This window comes from Phyllobates terribilis, unplaced genomic scaffold (genome assembly GCF_046119375.1).
Source record: "Phyllobates terribilis strain yellow unplaced genomic scaffold, ASM4611937v1 Scaffold_5__5_contigs__length_657084704, whole genome shotgun sequence".
Classification (NCBI taxonomy): Eukaryota; Metazoa; Chordata; class Amphibia; order Anura; family Dendrobatidae; genus Phyllobates; species Phyllobates terribilis.
In genome coordinates, this window is record NW_027362765.1 from 541724554 (window position 1) to 541741874 (window position 17321).

Below are 17321 nucleotides of genomic sequence, written 5' to 3' on the forward strand. Positions count from 1 at the left end.
CGGTGTCCAGGCCTATGGATGCTGGGGGGAGGATATGTCACAGTGGCTGGCCCGGTCCGTGGCCCAGGGCAGTCAACAAAAAGGGGATAGTTTTTATGGGATTTGCAGTTTGATCATGACGCCACCTGTGGTTTCTGGTAATTTGTACCAGCGCTGCTGCAGACCTCTGAGGCAGTTGATAGGGCAGCTAGGATGGAACAGCTCCCCACAGGTGGAGCGGGCCTCAGGGCAGTGTAGAGTTTGATGGTGGGTGGTGATGCTGCTGCTTGTAGTGCAGTCAGGATGGCACAGCAGGAGTAACTGACAGAGACAGGGGATTCGCTTCAATACCTTTACTGGTGTGGATGTCAGGTACGGTCCAGGGTACTCGGTAGGAAGGGTGCACATCTGGACTTCTCCCCAGTGAGCGGGTATAGGGCCTCCTGGTCCGTGTCTCCCTCTCTCTAAGCTCCTGGCCAGCCTGCAACTGGGCCTAGCTTCTGTGTCTTGTTGCTCTCTTGATCTGTCGCCTGGCAACCACTATCCCTGGGCGCCGGGGCCTTCGTGGTTCCTGGTCCTTTAATGGGTTTAGCTTCAGGTTGGCCAGGGACTTGTAGTCCTCCTGGTATGCCGGTGATCCCTACTGGGTATAAAGGGACCCTGTAGGCGCGGACCCGGTGTCCGGTTTGTGTACTCGGGGTGAGCCTATGATGCTCCTCTGCCCCCTCAACGCCTCTCTCCTCTCCTCTTTTCCTTCAGCCACACTCGGGGCCCTCAATACTGCAGCAGACGTGCTGCGTCTTCGCTGCTCTCAGCGTCAGTACGCTCTAAACTGACCTGCCTGGCTCCACCCTCCATATATATATCCCTAACGGGCTCCCTCTAATGGTATGAGGTGGAAGGGTGGAGGTGTTTGTATGTAATGAGGGCCTCTTGTGGAGAAGTCCGTACATGCACCCTTTTGGGTCCTATGGTACCTGTGAACAGCAGGGTGCCACATTCCCCCTAGTACAATTCAGTACTCCTGGACTGAAGCATTTTATATCAGGTTATAACAACAATAATAATTACAACAACAACAATAATAATGTTACAATAAGTCCCATCACCAGGTGTCCATTCCACGGGTGAAGGTGTAACAAGGGTAACATGAGGGACCCGCCTGAAAACCCTCAGCGTAGGCCCTGGGCGTGGCTACAGGGCATAAGTGATCCAGGTGCTGGACCACGTCTTCGGCCACGCCAAACGGGTTTTTGTTCAGTGGTCAAATAAGGGGCACTTTTAATGAGTGCAACTATTTACAAGGACAGCTTTTGGCTGCTCACAGTCCTCAGCCTACAAGTCTTTATACCCTTACGGGTAACTAAATGCACATATTATTTCAGTTCATACAATAAACAATAGGAAGTACCCAACTGGGTAACTATTTATAATGTAGGCACTTCGTGCTTATTCCCTAAACCTGGCAGGGATTTGTCCTTGTGTGCTGCGTGTGGACCTTCGTAGCACTGGGGTGTTACTAGTGTCTGTGCATGCACTCTCGGTTAATCTAGCAGGTGTACGTGCTGGTAGATTATAAAACTGCCTTAATCTCTCTATGGGGCTGGCAAGTGCACTGATTACTGTGCCTTCAGGCTCTGCTTCAACGGGTGATCCTCCTCTTACTGGGGACTCTACCTGTTCCTGAGCAGGTTCTTCCAGAGCGCTCACAGGTTCTTCTTGTGGCTGATAGAAGTGTATCACGGGTATAATAACTGCTCCATCAAGTTGAGGCCAGTCCGCAGGGAAATCTCCTAGAACTGTGTGAAGCACATCTTCCTTGGGTTCTTCCGATGCTATAGGAGGTACTTCTTCCTCTGTTGTCTTCAGTAGACCTGGGCACAATTTCAAGTGGTCTCTTGAGACTGTTGCGGTTGTCTTACCTCCATCTTTGCTAATCAGGCAGGTTTTACTGTTGTCAAATTTGGAGTTCAACACTGTGAAGGGCTCTCTTTCCCACTGGTCATCGAGCTTGTGACCTCTTCTCTTCTGCTTTAGCACTATCTCTCCAGGTGCCAAGGGTTCTGCTGGAGCATGTTTATTGTACTGTTCTTCCTGTCTTTCCCTCACCTTGCTCAGACTGTCTTCGACACAGGCCTGTACTCTCCTGTACTGCTCTTGCCAATTTGTATCCCAGTCTTCAGTGGACATATCTGCTGCAGGTTCTACCACTCCGAGTTCCAGGTCCATGGGCAACTTTCTGGGTCTTGCTCTCATGAGGTACGCTCAGGTACAATTAGTAGAGCTCACAGGTATGTGATTGTACAGATCTACCAGGTCAGGTAGTTTGTCTGGCCACTGGTTCCTTTCTTCCAAGGGTAAGGTTTTCAGCAGGTCTATGACGATGTTGTTCATTTTCTCACACAAACCATTGGTCTGAGGGTGATACGGCGTAGTCCGGATCTTCTTGCACCCATACAGATGACAGAATTCTTTAAACAGCTCGGCTTCAAAGGCAGGGCCTTGATCCGTCAGCACTTTGGTATCCATGGGGCCTGCAGAAGTATGCTTGGAACGTTCTTGCTGCAGTTTCTGCTGTCAGATCCTTGACAGGAGCTACCACCAGGAACCGGGAATAATGATCCACCATGGTCAGTGCATAGGAATAGCCTGACCTGCTGGGTGACAGCTTGACGTGATCCAGAGCGACAATCTCCAGGGGCTGGGTTGTTTTGATGGACTGCAAGGGTGCTTTTTGGCTGCCATAGTCTTTCCTTCTGAGGCTACAGGGCCCACAATTCTGGCACCACCTCTCTATGGAACTCCGCATTCCAACCCAATAGAACTGGTCCTTCAGCAGGGTTTCCAGCTTCTTCCAGCCAAAGTGACCTACTTGATCGTGGTAGGCCTCTAACACCATCTGGATATCTGTCCTGGGTACAACAATCTGCCACACCATTTCATGGGTCTTGGGGTTGACATATCTTCTGCACAGCTTCTCTCTGTAGATGAAGAGCCGGCTTCTTTCTTCCACAGGTGTTTGGCTTGTGGGGGAGCATCCTTCTCCAGGTGAGAACCTTCCTGGGTGATCAGTCTTTTGATGAGGCTGACAACTGGGTCACTGTCTTGAGTCTCCTTCCAACTGTGGTGGGGTAGAGGATTCAGCGTCCTTCCATGACGTCTTCTGGTGGCGTGTTGCTCGTGGACCACTCCGCTTCGGTGGAAAGCAGGTAATTCAACTTCCTCTAAATCATCCACTTCATCCTCGGTGTCTGACTGGTTTGGCATCCTTGACAGGGCATCAGCATTGGTGTTCTTGTGACTTGCCCGATACTTGATGGTAAACTGATAATTCGACAGTCTGGCCACCCAATGCTGTTCCATGGCTCCCAACCTGGCTGTCTACAGGTGTGTCAAGGGATTATTGTCAGTAAAGGCTGTGAATTTCGTTGAGGCTAGGTAATGCTTGAACCTTTCAGTGATAGCCCAGACCAAGGCCAGGAACTCCAGCTTGAAGGAACTGTAATTCTCCGGGTTCCTCTCAGTAGGGCGAAGCTTCCTACTGGCATATGCAATTACCTTTTCTCTGCCATTTTGCTTCTGGGACAACACAGCTCCCAGTCCCTCATTGCTGGCGTCGGTGTACAGCAGAAAAGGCTGGCTGTAGTCAGGGTAAGCCAAGATTTCTTCACGGGTTAGGACTTCCTTCATTGATGCAAAGGACTCAGTCTGCTCCTTGCCCCACTGGAATGGGGGACTCTTTCCTCTTTTGGACTGTCCTACCAGGAGGTCTTGTAGAGGTGCTACCTTTTTGGTATAGTCCTTTATGAACTTCCTGTAGTACCCGACCAGTCCCAGGAACTGCCGTACCTCTTTGATGCTTCTCGGTTCAGGCCACTTCTAGATGGCAGTGACCTTCTCCGGGTCTGGTGCTACTCCCTCTGAGCTGACTACGTGTCCCAGGTACTGAACCTTCTGCTTGAGCAGGTGGCACTTAGAAGGTTTTAGTTTCATCCCATAACGGGACAATGCTTCAAATACCTCCGCCCGGTGCTTCAGATGGTCTTCATACGGCCTCGAATACACGATAACGTCATCCAGGTACAGCAGCACTGTCTCAAAGTTCCGGTGTCCCAAGCAACACTCCCTCAGCCTCTGGAACGTTCCGGGGGCGTTGCAGAGCCCAAACGGCATACTGTTGAATTCGCACAGTCCCATCGGGGTGGTGAAGGCTGTCTTCTCCCGGTCTTCCTCAGCAACAGAGACTTGCCAGTACCCGCTAGTGAGATCCAATGTAGAGAAGTAATTGGCAGATTTTAGTGCAGCCAGGGATTCCTCTATACGGGGCAAAAGGTATGCATCTGACGCGCCCCCTGGGCCTGTGCTGTGCAGGGGGATACCCGGAGCCTGATCGCTGGGGGTTGTAGTCCTCCGTGGCGGTGACCCGGTCCGTGCCCAGGGCGGTCAAACCAGTGGCAGTCTATTGGTATTGTAATTGTCCGACTACGCCGCCCGTGGATTGGGGTCAGTGGGGACCGCAGCTGCGCTGCAGACCGCTGAGACTGATGTTATATGCGCAGCCAAGAATGGGATGACTCCCCACGGGAGAAGTATTGCCTCAGGGCAGCTAGAGTGAATGATGGTAGTGATGGTGTGAGCGTTCCAGTAGTAATGGTGCTGGTGCGACAATGAAACACAGAGACGTGTGGTGCAGTTCAGGGTCTTTACTGATGGTATAAAGCAGACCCTCCCGGGAGTACTGGTTAGCAGTAGGGGCCTGGTCAGTCTGTGAGCAAGCAGGATCTCCCCTGGCCAGGTGGAGTTGTAGGCCTCCCCGACTATCTGCACTCTTTCCTGGCTACCTTGCTCTATGCGGGTAGAAGTAGCCCACGTCCCTGAGTATACCGTGTGGTGCTCACCCGTATGGCCGGTGACTTGGGGCCTTCCGCTAGCCTCCGCTTCACGATGGCGGTGCTGGTCCCTTGCTTGTGACCGTGCCTTCGGGTTTCTAAGGCCAGAGGACATGGAATCCCCTGCCGGTTGGATTCTGCTGCTGGACCTGGATGTCCCCACAGCCTCGGACTCCGTGTCCGGGTTTAGTGTCTTCAGCCAAGGCGAGCTATCTAGCTTCCAGCCTCTGGCACTCGCTCCTGCTCCTACAGAGCTCCTAGTTCTTGCTTTCCCTCTCCAGCTCTAACTGACCTAATCCCGCCCCAGACCCAGTTTATAAGGGCAGATTCCTCCCCTCCCAGGTCTGGGTGGGCCGTGTTGCATGCTTAGGGCTCCTGACCAGAGAAACCTCCCATTTGCTCTCAGACATAATATTTCTATTACTGTGGTAACCAGACCCCTGGGGTGCCACATTCCCCCCTAGTAAATTTTAGTACTCCGGGACTAAACACATTTTTAAAGAAACATAAATGCAGGGTATAACAATAACATAATAACATATTTACAAGAAGCTTTAGTTCTTTAAAGGTCACGGCGTGTCCGTAACCGGGTGTCCATATCACCCAAGGTGAAGTTTTAAGCGAAGTAGGGGACCTGTCCAAAGCAAACCCCTTGCGTTGGCCCTGGGCGTGGCTGCAAGGCTGGAGCTAGCTACTTTGGGCCACAAGTAGGCCACGCCAGACAGGTTTTCTCTTCCGCGGCCGTCTTCGCAAGAGGCACCAAGGTGCAACTATCTACAAGACTGTTCCGGTTATCCAGTGGCGATAACCTGTTAGTCCAAAGAAATCTGCAGGGTAACTGAGAAACATAATTAATAACAGGCAACAAACATAAACCATAAACAGTTAACCAGATAAATTCACAGTGCATTACTTATATTCTCCAGCGAGCAGGCATCTGACCTCTAGTGACTCTAGTGGACCTACGGAGCTCACTAACTGGTCCTGCACTACAGGGTGTAGGAGGTGTTATGGGTAAGCTGGGCAGTTGTCTGCGCACTCTTTGGCTCACTAGGGGCACGGCAGGCTCACTACTAGCAGAGGGTTGATTCTCCTGTGCTGCTGGTGTGGACTCTTTTGCCTCCTGGGCCGGCTGCTCTTCCAGCTCTACCTGGTCTTCTGTAGGCACTTGAGGGGCTGGCTGAAGAAAGGTGAGGACGGGCACCACGATAGCATTGTTTACTTGTGTCCAGGACCGGAGAAAGTCTCCGAGTACGGTGCTGATCATTTCCTCCTTTTCCTCTACGGGTTGAGGGTCTTCCTGATCTTCATCCGTGCTTTGCAACTTCTCGGGGCACTTTTTCAGGTGGTCTCTGGAGACAGTGGCTGTAGTCTCTCCTCCATCCTTGCTGATGACGTACACCTTTGGATTATTGTGGCTTGAGGGCAGTACGGTGTATGGGTCCTTTTCCCACTGGTCATCCAACTTATGGAGCCGCCTTTTTCTTTTCAAGACCTGCTCTCCAGGTACCAGGGGAACAGCGGGAGCATGTTGGTTATAAGTCCTCTCCTGCCTTTCTCTTGATTGGCAGAGACTTCACTCGACGCTCTCCTGTACTTTCCGGTACTGCTGCTGCCGTTCTGTATCCCAGTCTGTCTCTGGCGAGGTGTCCTCGGGTATCAGGACTCCCATATCCAGGTCAACAGGCAGCTTACCAGGTCTTGCTCGCATTAGGTAAGCCGGGGTACAGTTGGTGGAACCTACCGGGATGTGGTTATACAGGTCCACCAGATCGGGCAGTTTCTCAGGCCACAGACTGCGTTCTTCCAGGGGCAATGTTTTTAGCAGATCTATCACCACCTGGTTCATCTTCTCACAGAGTCCATTGGTTTGGGGGTGATAGGGCGTTGTTCTTATCTTCTTGCAGCCATACAGGTTGCAGAACTCCTGGAAGACCTCCGCTTCGAAGGCTGGTCCTTGGTCCGTCAGCACTTGGTCCGGATACCCATGTGGGCAGCAGAAGTGCAACTGGAAGGCTCTGGCTGCTGTCTGAGCCGTCAGGTCTTTGACAGGGACCACCACCAGGAACCGGGAGTAGTGATCCACGATGGTTAGGGCGTAGACATACCCGCTTCTGCTTGGAGCCAGTTTAACATGGTCCAGAGCGACCAGTTCCAGCGGCTGACTGGTGATGATGGGCTGCAGGGGAATCCTCTGGCTGGCACGGTCCCTTCTTCTTAGATTGCACGGGCCACAGTCTCTACACCACCTCTCAATGGCTCTTCTCATGCCTATCCAGTAGAACTGTTCACGCAGCAGGAACTCCAGCTTCTTCCATCCGAAGTGCCCTGCCCCATTGTGGTAGGCCTCCAGCACCATAGCTGCGTCCCGTCTCGGTACCACTACCTGCCAGATCAGCTCATGTGTCCGGGAATTGACCATTCTGCGGCACAACTTCTCTTTGTAGAGAAACAGTCTGCTCTTTTCCGTCCACAGTTGCTTGGTCTCTTCCGGAGCGTCTGGGTTCAGGCGGGCGTCAGCCTGGGTCAGCATCTCCTTCACCAGACGGACTGCGGGGTCACTATCTTGCGTCTCCGCCCAGTTGTAGTGGGGTAAGGGGTTGAACGTAGCGGATCGCTGGCCCCTCACACGGTGGGAATACTGGGTAATCCCATGACGGTGAAACGCAGGGAGTTCGATCTCTTCCAATTCTTCTGGATCCTCCCCTTCGTCCGGTAGGTTTGGCATCCTGGACAGGGTGTCCACGTTGGTATTGGAGCGTTCTGCCCGGTATTTGATTGTGAACTCAAAATTGGACAGGCGGGCCATCCATCTCTGCTCCAGGGCACCAAGTCTTGCAGTGTCCAGGTGTGTCAACGGGTTGTTGTCCGTGTACACGGTGAAGAGGCAAGGTAATGCTTAAAACGTTCGGTTACTGCCCACACCACTGCCAGGAACTCTAGCTTGAACGAGCTGTAATTCTCAGGGTTTCTTTCCGTGGGTCACAGTTTTCGGCTGGCGTAAGCAATTACCCGTTCTCTCCCCTGCTGGATCTGGGACAGTACGGCTCCTAGCCCGATGTTGCTTGCGTCCGTGTGGAGGATAAAGGGCTGGCTGTAATCAGGGTACGCCAGGATTTCATCCCCCGTGAGGGCCATCTTCAGCTGGCGGAAGGACTCCTCTTCCAGCTTTTCCCATTTGAAGGGTGGCTTCTGGTTTTTGGCCTTCCTGGACTGGCCTATCAGGAGGTCCTGCATAGGAGCTGCCTTCTTGGTAAAACCGGGAATGAATCTTCGGTAGTAGCCTACCAACCCGAGGAACTGCCGCACTTCCTTTATGCTGGATGGTCTTGGCCAGTCCCTAATCACGGTGATCTTGTCAGGGTTGGGGGCTACTCTGTCAGCACTCACCACGTGTCCCAGGTACTGTACCTTTGGCTTCAGTAGGTGACACTTTGAGGGTTTTACTTTTAGGCCATAGTTTGCCAGGGCTTCAAACACTTCTGCCAGGTGTTCCAGATGGTCCTCATAGGTCTTGGAATAGACGATGACGTCGTCCAGGTATAGTAGGACCGTCTCGAAGTTCCGGTGTCCCAGACAGCATTCCATCAACCGTTGGAAGGTTCCTGGTGCATTGCAGAGTCCGAATGGCATACAGTTAAATTCGCTGAGTCCCATCGGGGTGGTGAATGCGGTTTTCTCCCGGTCCGCCTCTGCTACAGGAACCTGCCAGTACCCGCTAGTGAGATCCAAAGTAGAGAAGAAGTTAGCAGATTTTAATGCAGCTAAGGACTCTTCTATCCTTGGTAACGGGTACGCATCTTTGTGTGTGATACGGTTGACCTTCCTGTAGTCTACACACATTCTCATGGTGTTGTCTTTTTTTTTCACTAAGACTAGTGGAGCTGCCCAGGGGCTACAGCTGTCCCTAATTACCCCAGCCTCCTTCATGTCTTTTAGCATCCCCTTGGCATGTTGATAGTGTGCAGGGGGTACGGGTCGGTATCTCTCCTTTATAGGAGGGTGGTCTCCCGTGGGGATGTGATGTTCTACCCCCTTTACTCGCCCGAAGTCTAGCAGGTGTTTACTAAACACTCTCTCGTACTCTTGAACCACCCGATAGACTCCCTGTTTTTGGTGTGAGGGAGTGGAGTCAGTACCCAAATGCAGCTGCTGACACCAGTCCTCCAGTGGTTTCTTAGAGCCGTTACCTTCCTCTGGTTGAGATGGAGGCAAGGGTTCCACGGCCTGTACAGAGTTCTGGTTGATGGTGAACAATTTGGCTAGCGTGGCATACCGGGGCAGGTATACTTCTCTCTCCCCGATATTGATGATGCGGACGGGCACCCTCCCATGGCATACATCGACCACCCCCCGTGCTGTCAAAATGGTGGGCCTACTGTCTGAGTAGACGGGTTCTACCATTGCTTGGTAGTCTCTACCTCTTAGACCAATAGCTGCCCGGCACCAAATCATCATCTCACTTTTTGGGGGCATGGCAATAGGGAACGGGTCACACATTCTCACGCTACCTATCTCACCACCAGATAGTTCCACCTGTTGCCGTTTCATCAGTGCCCGGATCTTTTTTTGGAGCACACGCTGCTGGCTGGAACTGGCGTTCTTGGCAACCTGTTGCAAAATAAGAATCACCTCTGCAAGACAGTTTTCAATTACATTAGTACCTAGGGTTATTTTTGGGTGACTCTCGCGACGGTCAATGTCCACAATGATCAGTCCTTGTGCCGGCAGTTCAACTTTACCGACCTTGATGGTCACCTCTTTAAATCCTATCTGTGGCACGGGCTGACCATTGCTGGCTATAATGCTCAGGTCGTCATCTGGGTAGCGGGTTATGTCCGAGTCATTCCAGTACCGCTTGAAGAGCACGTACGGGATGGTGGTGACCTGTGACCCGGTGTCTAGTAGGGCACTCATAGGAATGCCATCCAGTACCACAGGCAAGACCGGACGTCCCCCTACGTATTTGTCACGCCAGTTTGATGGGCCTGATGATCTCATGCCTGGGGGTTGGCCCTCTACCCCAGGTTGTGCCCGTTTAAATGACAGTACCTTGCCATATGTCCGGGTTGATTGCAGCGGCGGCAGATGGGTTGTCCGTCCTCGTTATATCTGTCGCTGGGTCTTCCTCTGGCCGGTGGGGTCCTCCTCAGTCGGCGCCACAGGACGTCCTCTGGTCCGGATGCCAGCTGGATCTTTTCTGGAGAAGAGACCTGTAAAGACTGCACAGTTCTGGTTAGCGCGGCAACACTCTTAGTCAGCTCTTGGACCTGATGGTGCAGTTCTGTTGCCGGGTCATTGTTCAAAGCCTGCGCATCAGCTCCCACAGGCCCTGCAGACAAAGGCGCCGTCTCCTGGTAATAAGTGATAGCAGGGCGCCTGTGGGTCGAAGCGCCACCTGGTGCCGGTTCTCGGAGCACCCGGATGGCTCTGTCCTTGAACTGTGCAAAGTCCAGGTCAGGGTCCTGTAAGGCCATTGCCCGCAACTGGGTTCGGTGGGCATTGCACAGTAGACCCTCAATAAATTGTTCGGTCAACAACTTGTCTTCATTTCCCACGCTGTCAGGGTCTGCCTGCTTAATGGCTCTCAGGGCCTCTTGTAGGTTTAGAGCATAGTCTCTTATACTTTCATGTGCCCGTTGTTTGCACCCGTAAAATCTTAGTTTTATTTCGGCTGAGGTTCGGGTATCAAATGTGTCTTTCAGCCGGGCTAGTATCTCTCTGACAGTCCTCTTCTTCCCAGGTGACCAGGACTTTACCTCCCTTTGGCCTGCCCCGATTAACTGGGCCACCAGAATGCTCACTTTTTGCTCTTCTGTGAGGGAGTATACCTGGAAGAGGCTATCAAGTCTTTCCCTAAAGTCACTCAGGGTATGTGACTCCCTTGAGTACTGGGGTAGCCAGGTTGCCCCCGGGATATAGGGCATGGTGAATGGCATGACCGCTGCAGCGGTTGCGCTGGCGGCCGGTGTGGCGGTGGAGCTCCCCTCGGTGTCCGACATCCTCCTTCCCCCCTAGTGGACCGTGGCCTACCTTGTGATGCTCTTCTTCCGTAGGCTGCGGCTCCGCAGTTGATCGTCGGGGTTGAGGACCTGGCGTCGCGCTCCGAAGACGTCAGCGTCGCTCTTCCTCCCTTCCAGGACCTTGCGCAGCGTCAGTGCGTGGGGCGGAGCTTCAGATCTCGCGCGCTTTCGGCGTCCACGCCCCTCTTCTTCCTGCGCGGCGTCCCGAAGATGGCGTCTGAAGGCGGGAAGCAGCTGCGGATGGCGGGAAGACGGCAGAAGACGGCGAGAAATGGTCCAAGATGGCGTCCGATGGCGGGAAACGACTCAGGATGGCGGGAAACTTCACCACAGGTAAGTATAAAAGTCTTTTTCAGGCACGCAGTACCCGGTGGTTGCGGGCACCAAATCCTGCCGACTACGCCAAAGTTGATGCGCCCCCTGGGCCTGTGCTGTGCAGGGGGATACCCGGAGCCGGATCGCTGGGGGTTGTAGTCCTCCGTGGCGGTGACCCGGTCCGTGCCCAGGGCGGTCAAACCAGTGGCAGTCTATTGGTATTGTAATTGTCCGACTATGCCACCCGTGGATTGCGGTCATTGGGGACCGCCGCTGCGCTGCAGACCGTTGAGGCTGATGTTATATGCGCAGCCAAGAATGGGTTGACTCCCCACGGGAGAAGTATTGCCTCAGGGCAGCTAGAGTGAATGATGGTAGTGATGGTGTGAGCGTCCCAGTATTAATGGTGCTGGTGTGGCGATGAAACACAGAGACGTGTGGTGCAGTTCAGGGTCTTTACTGATGGTATAAAGCAGACCCTCCCGGGAGTACTGGTTAGCAGTAGGGGCCTGGTCAGTCTGTGAGCAAGCAGGATCTCCCCTGGCCAGGTGGAGTTGTAGGCCTCCCCGACTATCTGCACTCTTTCCTGGCTACCTTGCTCTATGCGGGTAGAAGTAACCCACGTCCCTGAGTATACCGTGTGGTGCTCACCCGTATGGCCGGTGACTTGGAGCCTTCCGTTAGCCTCTGCTTCACGATGGCGGTGCTGGTCCCTTGCTTGTGACCATGCCTTCGGGTTTCTAAGGCCAGAGGACATGGAATCCCCTGCCGGTTGGATTCTGCTGCTGGACCTGGATGTCCCCACAGCCTCGGACTCCGTGTCCGGGTTTAGTGTCTTCAGCCAAGTCGAGCTATCTAGCTTCCAGCCTCTGGCACTCGCTCCTGCTCCTACAGAGCTCCTAGTTCTTGCTTTCCCTCTCCAGCTCTAACTGACCTAATCCCGCCCCAGACCCAGTTTATAAGGGCAGATTCCTCCCCTCCCAGGTCTGGGCGGGCCGTGTTGCATGCTTAGGGCTCCTGACCAGAGAAACCTCCCACTTGCTCTCAGACATAATATTTCTATTACTGTGGTAACCAGACCCCTGGGGTGCCACACATCCTTATGTGTTATTCGATTAATTTGTCTATAATCTACACACATCCTCATGCTACCGTCCTTCTTTCTGATCAGGACCAGGGGAGCTGCCCAAGGGCTACAGCTATCCCTTACTACCCCTGCCTTTTTCATATCATGCAACATTTCCTTGGCTTTTTGGTAATGTGCTGGTGGTACAGGTCTGTAACGCTCTTTAATGGGTGGATGGTTACCAGTGGGTATGTGATGTTGTACCCCTTTAATCCTTCCAAAATCAAGTGGGTGTTTACTAAACACTTGTTCATATTCCTGAACCACTCTGTGGACACCGTGTTTTTGATGGACAGGAGTGGCGTCAATTCCAAAATGGAGCTGTTGACACCAATCCTCCAGCTGAGCTTCGGAGTCATTGTCCTCCACTGTATCTGGTGGGGTCAAGGATTCCACTGTGTGTATAGCATCATTATCCACAGTTTACAATCTGGCAACAGTGGCGTATCTTGGCAATTTAACTTCCTCCTCCCCACAATTTAGGAGACGTATGGGTACCCTCCCATTGCGTGCATCAACTACCCCTCTAGCAGTTAAGAGTGTAGGTCTGTGCTCTGAGCTAATGGGCTCCACTACCGCCTGGTAGTTCTGTCCCTTGAGACCTATTGCTGCCCTACACCAAATCAGCATCTCACTCATTGGGGGAATCACAATGGGTATCGGGTCTGTCACCCGTACATTACCAATCTCACCACCTGTTAGCTTTACCTGTTGCTGGTACAGGAGGGCTCGTATCTCTCTCTGAAGCACCTTCCTCTGCCCTGGTTTGGCAGTGTCAGCAATCTGTTGGAGTAAAAACAACACTTCTCCCAAACAGTTACCAACAATATTTACACCAAGTATCATATATGGATTGGTATCACCAGGGTTAGATTTTATATCAATTAGTCCTTAGTCTTTTAGTTCCACTCTCCGCACCTTCACTGTCACGTCCTTAACCCCTACTAGGTTAAGAGGAAGGCCGTTAGAGGCATACACACAGAGGTTCGGGGCTGGAGCGTGGAGTTCATCTATGGACCAGTACCTTTTTGTAGAAGACATCAGGTATGATGGTTACCTATGAGCCGGTGTCCAGTAACGCAGGTGTTGCTATGCTGTCCAGCACGATGGACAGGAAAGGCCTTCCTCCTACGAACCGGCCCCAGGGTTTGCCCGTTTAAAGGACAGTTCCGCGCGGTGTGGCCTGCCTTGTGGCAACGGTAGCAGATGAAATCTCCTGGAGGGCGACGTTGGTCCTTGGTCCTCCCATGGGGTAGCAGCGTTGTCCTCCTATGGGGTGGCATTGTCCTCCTTCTTCTCCTCATCCAGGGGACATCCTCAGGACTGTCGGCGAGTAGGATCCTTCCTTTCGGCTCGGGCTCCGTCTGTAGCTGCAGGGTGCTCAGGACAGTGGCCAGTGGCCAGGGTTTTACTTAGCTGACGCACTTCAGAGCGCAAGCTGTCCAGCTCACTAGGGGGCACTGTTTGCATCTTTGTTTCAGCCGTTAATGAAGGAGCAGTGGGTGCTGCGGGCACTGGGGTGGCCCCACCCTGGTAACGTTGGATAGCAGTCCCTTATGTTTCCAGGGGCTGAAGGCCCTTAATAGCCATGTCCTTCAGGGTGTCAAAGGTGGCATTTGTATGATCTAAGGCCCACCACCGTACGGTTCTGCTCTACTCCTGGGACCTCAACCCCCGGATTAATTGTTCTGTCAGCATTTTATTCTCATCTTGTATGCTGGCTGGACTAACCTGTTTCAGGGCCCGCAGGGCTTCCTGTAAGCGCCAGGCATAGTCCCGGATACTGTCCTCAGGTTTCTGGGTACAGTGGTAGAACCTCATCCGGAGATCTGTCTCAGTGCCGTTTTCAAAGACAGTTTGCAGTCTCTTAAAGATAATGATTCCTGGTCTGCGGCTGGCCAGGTTTTAACTTCCCGCTCTGCGGCACCAGTCAATTGTCCCAGCACAACAGCGGCTCTCTGCTTACCAGTCATTGAATACATGTCCAGTACACCGCATATCTTTCTCTTGAATCCAACCAGGGTGTCTGGTTTGCCATCATACTGGGGAAGCCATTTTGCTCCAGGGATATACGGCAGGGCCATGGGTATTAACGGAGTCACGACCCCTGCTGGTGGGGCGGCCGCTCCAGCCTGAGCAGCGACGGGCGCAAGTCGAGCATCAGGAGCGTTATCCGGTGCTCCGGCGTCTCGCTGGTCGACGGCCATGGTTGCGCCCCCCTAGTGAACCGTAGCCTACCTCCTGTTTCTTTAATCGGGTAGGCCGCAGCTCCGCAGACGACGGTCTCCTTCCAGGACCTGACGCTTCCAGGTGCTGCGTCAGAGCGCGAGGCGGGGCTTGAGCTTCGCGCGCTTCTAGCAGTCACGCTTCTCTGATTCCCGCGGTTATGCCCCTCTTCTTCCTGCGCGGCAATGCAGTAATGGCGGCGATGTTCACCACAGTTAAAACACAGTTCAATTACAGCACACAGTACCCGGTGGCAACGGGCACGAAATCCTGTTTGTGATGCCAGAGATGACGCGCCCCCAGGGTAGTGGGGTACTCGGTGTCCGGGCCTATGGATGCTGGGGGGGGATGGGAGAATATGTCACAGTGGCTGGCCCGGTCCGTGGCCCAGGGCGGTCAACAAAAAGGGGATAGTTTTTATGGGATTTGCAGTTTGATCATGACGCCACCTGTGGTTTCTGGTAATTTGTACCAGCGCTGCTGAAGACCTCTGAGGCAGTTGATAGGGCAGCTAGGATGGAACAGCTCCCCACAGATGGAGCGGGCCTCAGGGCAGTGTAGAGTTTGATGGTGGGTGGTGATGCTGGGGCTTGTAGTGCAGTCAGGATGGCGCAGCAGGAGTAACTGACAGAGACAGGGGATTCGCTTCAATACTTTTACTGGTGCGGATGTCAGGTACGGTCCAGGGTACTCGGTAGGAAGGGTGCACATCTGGACTTCTCCCCAGTGAGCGGGTATAGGGCCTCCTGGTCCGTGTCTCCCTCTCTCTAAGCTCCTGGCCAGCCTGCAACTGGGCCTAGCTTCTGTGTCGTGTTGCTCTCTTCAACTGTCGCTTGGTAGTAGGACCTTCCGCTGGCAACCACTATCCCTGGGCGACGGGGCCTTCATGGTTCCTGGTCCTTTAATGGGTTTAGCTTCAGGTCGGCCAGGGACTTGTAGTCCTCCTGGTATGCCGGTGATCCCTACTGGGTATAAAGGGACCCTGTAGGCGTGGACCCGGTGTCCGGTTTGTATACTCGGGGTGAGCCTATGATGCTCCTCTGCCCCCTCAACTCCTCTCTCCTCTCCTCTTTTCCTTCGGCCACACTCGGGGCCTCAATACTGCAGCAGACGTGCTGCGTCTTCGCTGCTCTCAGCGTCAGCACGCTCTAAACTGACCTGCCTGGCTCCACCCTCCATATATATATATATCCCTAACGGGCTCCCTCTGGTGGTATGAGGTGGAAGGGTGGAGGTGTTTGTATGTAATGAGGGCCTCTTGTGGAGAAGTCCGTCCATGCACCCTTTTGGGTCCTGTGGTACCTGTGAAGAGCAGGGTGCCACACATCCACTATGCTGTAACATCTGGCTGCTGTGGATTGTATGCAGTGCAAGTGCGCTGCGTCCAATCCGCAGCTAACACTGATTGTGTGCACGTACCCATACAGAGACAATGCCGCTTCATGACGTTGCCCACATGGTCTTTCGTACAATCTCTGGTTATCACTGCATTTAAGAAAAAGGCAGGACTCATCATGTCACATACTACGAGAATGGTGGCATGAGGTCAATGAAGAGGCCTTCACAAAGGAAAGTCACACGGATTATACTTCTTGGGTTATGGTGTGGGGCAGCATAATGTATGGTAGCCGGACCCCTCTAGTCTTAATTCTAGGTACACTAACTGATCAGCATTACACTGATGTCGTGGATACAGTGGTAAGATTATTTCTCCAAAGTGTCTCAGGACCCATTTTTCAGCAAAACGACATCAGGCCGCATATTTCCCTTGCTACTGTGATCAGCCTGCTTGGCCTAAATGTCCTACCATGGCCTGCAGCTTCTCCAGACTTGTCTCCCATCAAGCACATCTGAAAAGTCATTGGTTGACAATTGCACAGGGAGCTGCCAGCAGTGGATGTTGATGATTTGCCCAAAATGCATTAAGTGTGGCAGAAAGCTCCTCAGAGAATCATTAATAACCTGATTGGCAGCAACCAAGGTGTGTAAGTGCAGGGATTTCTGCGCTTGACGCTCATACTTTATACTGAATAAATCAAGATGTTTTGAAATTTTGCTGCTATCCATCCTGTGATTTACATAATTCCACAACTTTTCCATATTGGTGCGTGTCCATAGCGAACAATAGTAAGGTAAGTCCTTGTTTTATTTCTCCATCTCACAGTAGATGGAATATTATCCAGGGGGTAGGATACATAATGGTCAACAAAAGTAAAGCCTTTCTGGTTTTCCTGTTTTGGCATCCACAAATCCACTACAATATTTTGTTTTATGGGTTTTTTAGTAGTTGTTTTTATAACTTTTTATTTAAAAGTGTTGACATAAGATTTTACATAAATCTATTTAGAAAAGAAGTAAATAAAAGAAGCTAAAGTGGATCTGTCACCAAATCTCAAGATACAATCTGAATAAATTATTTTAGACTTTGAAAATCCCTTTACGAAAGGCTGTATGATCATTTATTTAAGTTTTCCTGTCTAATTTGAAACTGATTTTCTTATGAGTCTAGGTGTAGTTGGACACATAAAATGCTATTTTACATTTGAGAATTAGACAGCCATTCTGACAATGATTTTTATGGTAATTTCACCAGTCTCATCACATTTAGGAGACATAATTAACAAGTTTTGCAGTGCGTAATGTGAAAGCTGCTAACAGATTCACTTTTAAGGTGTATTCCCATCTTAGACATTTGTGTCCATAAAATATGCCATAAATGTCTGACAAATGCTGTTTTCACATTTGTACTCCACACTTTTCTGC